The sequence below is a fragment of the Lutra lutra genome, chromosome 3, assembly GCF_902655055.1.
Source record: "Lutra lutra chromosome 3, mLutLut1.2, whole genome shotgun sequence".
In the NCBI taxonomy this organism is placed as follows: domain Eukaryota; kingdom Metazoa; phylum Chordata; class Mammalia; order Carnivora; family Mustelidae; genus Lutra; species Lutra lutra.
In genome coordinates this window covers 173,877,571-173,882,858 of record NC_062280.1, presented here as the reverse complement: position 1 = coordinate 173,882,858, position 5,288 = coordinate 173,877,571, and the positions used below count along the sequence as shown (strand labels likewise).

Genomic DNA, 5,288 nt, shown 5'->3' with positions numbered 1-5,288 from the left:
TAAAATTCTGAAGCCATGTTTACTCATCTCCTTGATACCCTGTAAATTGAAGTTATGGTGTAAAACTAAGAATACTGAAAAACTATGATATAAAATCAGTAATCTTATATTACATGATAGAGGAATAAGAAAGGAAATAAAGATATACACACATATGTATAGCAAAGTAAGGGAGAAATATGATAATTATGTTCTCATTTCTGCAGTTGGTCATGTGGTCATACCCGGTATTTATATTTAACTATAGTTCTTTCACTACCCATTCTGTATCCTCTTTGCCTTTAGCCTGCACCTCAGCTAGTTATGCATCTTTACCTGGTGGGGTGACCCAAACCTTTATTCTGAAGTGTGTGAGCCATTATTAGTCTTACTTGGATTGAATTCTTAATAGTTTTCTATTGACTTTATTCACGGGACATGGCAATATTAAAGGACACCCACCATAAGGGAGGTTCCCTACTACAGACAGACTCCTCCTTCCCTCCGCTGTGGAGTAGTAATCCAGTTTCCCCTTGGTAGTCAGAAACAATGATCCCAGCCATCATCACAACTTCCTTTTTTTTAGAGGGATGAAGAATCCTAAGTAGCTATGAAACTGGTAGGTTTACTCATGGGTATTACTTGTTCCAGGCACACTTGTTTACAATGTATTGGCATTTAAAATGTGAGTTGTGATTAACAAGGTTTTTGTTTGTTTGTTTGTTTGTTTCACTTGGTGCTTGGAGATGTGCTAAAGTTTTAGAGATTTGCCCGAGGCGTGAAATTTATTATACATATATACTTTTTGAAAACTACAGCTTAAATAAACAAACAGAAACATTGCATGTACAAATTGCAACGCAAGGCAGCATCATTTGATGTAAGAACAACTAAATTTATCCTGTCATATTCAGAGCCCTTGGCTCTTGAATTCTCTCTAGTGAATTTGACCAAGAGTGACTCATCAAGGTAATATTTTAAATGAAGTTCATGCAGTTAAGCCTCCTTTTTATTTGTGATTTAAAAAAAAAAAGTAATATGGTACTAATACTCATTTTAGCAGACCTGATGAGCCAAGTGAAAATACCAACCTCTGTCCCTTCTACCTTCTCCAGTAATGCAGAGAGTTTATAGTTTCACTAAAGAAATTGACAATGAAAACAATGCAGTTGTACTGTCTTTTATAGTTTCCCTAATCAAATAAGATCTTATGAAGACCATTGATACAGAGCTGCTGACTGCCAAGAAATGCTTAATGTATCAATGTCATAATTGGTTCTGGATCATTACCAGTATCATAAAAAATCTTCATACTCACTGCATTGAAGGAGCAGTTCACTTGCTATGATGTGCATCTGTATGTTGTTGGAGAAAAAAAAAGTCCCCCAAATACACTGCCTGCACAGCATTTACAGCACCAAGGAAAGCTAACAAAATCATACTTAGAACTACTATAGCTTACATACATACAAAACACACACTCTATTCACAGCATAAAAATGCTGCCCCATAAAATCTTCCTTTTTATTTATTTCCAGTGATATATTCTGAAATTATTGTTTCACCACGTATTCATTTTTTGTTCTTATATATTGAATAAACATGAAGATCCCATCGCCATACCTGTTATTTTTAATTTCCCATAGATGATCACAAGTAAAATGTATAAATGTTTTATATGCTACATATCTTCATTTAATTCCTCTGTATATGCTATATTACTCTAAAGTATACAGTAAATATTTTATAACTCACCATTTCACTGGAGAGACATGAATAAATAAAGTTCCTAGTGGTGAAATGTTACAGGCACAACCTTTTTCTGTTGCTAGTCAAAAGTCTGTAACAGCGCTGCCTTGGGTTAACACTGAAAAAAATAAAATAAAATAAAATTCAAAAAAAAAAAAAAAAAGAAAAAGAATGTGGGTTTCAACACCAGTCATGATGAAGCTGGAGTGCTAGTGTGTCACTGACTTTCTGCATGGCTTTGAGAAGTCACTTCTGTCTAAGTATACTTCTTTAACTATAAAAGAGGATGGAAACTAGGCAAAAAACACCAGCTATTCTGAACATCAGGTGGGATAGTATGTGTGTTTAGCATAGACCTGAACCTCATTAATTATACAAAAAAATGTATGTTAATGTTGTAAGTCATTTGAGGAATTTTAGCTGCCTATTTTTTTTTTTTTAAGATTTTTCCATTAAAGTAACCCCATAGTCATAGGATAAACAGCCTAGGTGAGCTCTGACCTCTGTTTTGTGAACACTCACAGATGAACAGATAAGATCTCACTTGTTACATCCTCTTACTGGTTACCCCATTAATTTCTAACTTCTTACGTATAGTAACGAGAGAAAGAAACTGGGCGTACCACAGTAGGAAGACCCTCATATAATCCAAATGAAATTTGATTTTGGTCCAAAACAAACATGTTAGTGTTATGCCCGAGTTTTCGCATCCGAGAAATATTTTGTGATAATCTGGAACATCAAGATGGCTGCACTTATGTCAGGGCTAGACTTGGGGTGCGTACAGCCTTGTTTTTCTTGGCCTCCACAGTTAGAAATAGTTTCATGTAGACACAGGGCTGGACATCTGGCTACTGAACCACTCTGGGCAGCTGTCCTTAATTACCTATGGAAAACTTCATTACCACCAAGTTTTCTCCACAAAGTAAGTGGCATTCATTTTGAGAAAATTCCTTTCTTCACAGAAACTCCCTCATACCTCCCTTTTTGTTACATAGCACAATTTTAGTGAGTTAGAAGTTACAGAAATTGAGCTCAAATTAGATTAAGTGAATATAGTAATTATACTATTCCTGTTTTATTGACATAAAATTTATATATGACATTATATTAGTTTCAAGTGTACAACAGAATAATTTGGTATTTGTGTATACTACGGAATGCTTACTACAATAAGTCTAGTTATCCATTATCACTGTATAATTGATACTCTTCACTCTGTTCACCCACATTCATCAATTTTCTTTATCCTTTCAAAGAACCATCATTTATTTTCATTGATCTTTTCTATTTTTTGTCTCTATTTTCTTTGTTTCCATTCTGACCTTTATTTTTTTCTTCCTCCTACTCATTTGTGGTTTCATTCGTTCTTCTTTTTCTAGTTCTTTAATTATAATGTTAGATTGTTATCTTGAAATTTTTCTTGTTTCTCAAGGTAGGCCTGTATTGTGAATTTCCATCTTAGAACTTTTTCACTGCATCCTATAGAGTTTGGATTATTTTATTTCCATTTTGATTTGTCTTAACTTATTTTCAGCTTAACCCTTTGATTTTCCCATTGACCTATTGGGTATTCAATAAACTGGTGGACCTATTGGTTCTTCAGTAGCCTGGTGTTTTATCCTCCACATATTTGTGATTTTTCCAGCTTTCTTTTTTTAATTGACCCGTAGTTTCATACCATAATGTCAGAAAGAGCTTGATGTGACTTCAATCTTCTTAAATTTATTGAGACTTGTTTTGTGGCCTAATATGTATGAGATCTGTCCTGGGGAATATCCCATGTGCACTTGAAAAGAATGTATATTCTGTTAGTTTTGGATAGATTGCTTTGTATATAAGTCTCTCTGGTCTAATGTGTTATATAAAGCTGATGTTTCCTTACTGATTTTCTGCCTGGGTGATCATTGATGTAATTGGGATATTAAAGTCCTTTACTATTTAGCACTGCTGTCAATTTCTCCCTTTATGTCTGTTAATATTTGCTTTACATATTTCAGAGTTCCTATGTTTCTTTGAATGTTATCTTCTCTTATTAGACTGATATCTTTATTATTATGTAATCCCCTTCTTTTCCTTGTTACAAGTCTGTCTTCTGTGAAATAAGGACAGCTACACCAGCTTTATTTTCATTTCCATTGAATGGAATATCTTTTTCCATTCCTTTACTTCACTCTGTGGTGTGTCCTTAGTGAGTTTATTACAGGCAACATATAGATGAATTTTTTTTTTTTAATCTATTCAGCCACTCTATGTCTTTTGATTGCAAATTTAGTCCATTTACATTTATTGTGACTACTGATGGGTATATACTTACTGCCATTCATTAATTGTTTTCTGGCTGTTTTTGCAGTTCTTCTCTTTTCTTTTTCTTTTGCTCTCTTCCTCTGTGATTTGATGACTTTCTTTAGTGTTTTGTTTAGATTCCTTTCTCATTATCTTTACATACCTACTATAGGTTTTTGCTTTGTGGTTACCATGAAGTTCACATATAACAGTGTGTATGTATATATACTCCATCCACCCACCCACCCACACACACACTAGTCTATTTTAAATTGATATTAACTTAAATTTGAACACATTCTACAACCTCTGCATTTTTACCTCTCTCCCATGCTTCATTTTTTTGATGTCATATTTTCCACCTTTTATTTTGTGTATATCATAACTAATTTTGTAGTCATAGTTAATTTTGCAACTTTTGTCTTTTAACCTTCATACTAGCTTTATTAATCATTAATCCACTACCTTTACTATATAGTCAACTTGAAAGACTATACTTTCAGGGATCATTTCTATAGTTTGTTACCATATATTCAACTTTACCAATGAGATTTTTACATCCATATATTTTCTTGTTATAGGTTTATACCCTTTTTTTTTTTCCAGCTTAAAGAATTCCCTTTAACATTTCTTATAATGCTAGTTTAGTGGTGATGAACTTCTTTAGCTTTTTGTGTTTTTTTTTTTTTTTTTCCTCTTGTTCAGTAAACTCTAACTTTCCTTTAGTTCTATTTGATAGCCTTGCCAGGTATAGTATTCTTGGATAGAAGGTTTTGTTTTGTTTTGTTTTGTTTCCTTTTCAACACTTTGTGTGAATATATCATGACAGTCTGTTTTAGCTGCAAAATTTTCTACAGAAAAATCAGTTGATTGTGTTATGTGGGTTTCCTTGTACATAGCATGTTGTTGTTGTTTTCTCACTGCTTTTAAGATTCTTTTTTCCCCCAAAAGTTTGTATTATGCCATTTTGCTATTACAGAGGACATAAATTAATGCCTGTTTTCACTAACTGAAAGAAATCTGAAGAAGATTTTGCCCATATATATATGGACAAAATATATATTTTGTCCATATATTTATGGACAAAAAGTAGCATCAGCATTTGTTTTGCAGTGAGCCTTCATAGAGGCATCATGTACCCTGAGCAGGAGTGGCCCTGCCAAGCTCCTTCCCCAGGAATTACATTCAGAATCTCAGTATTAAGCCATCATAGCTTTGAACTATGTGAGCATCTGTGCTTTATTTACATTTATTTTGTTCATTCATTAGCAAGA

The 5,288-nt window shown here is 33.4% G+C and overlaps 1 pseudogene; it reads left to right on the top strand.

Annotated features, from left to right (window-relative positions):
* The first annotated feature begins 4,501 nt into the window (after window positions 1–4,501).
* On the top strand, window positions 4,502–4,579 carry LOC125096506 (uncharacterized; annotated as a pseudogene).
* The last annotated feature ends 709 nt before the right edge of the window (window positions 4,580–5,288 follow it).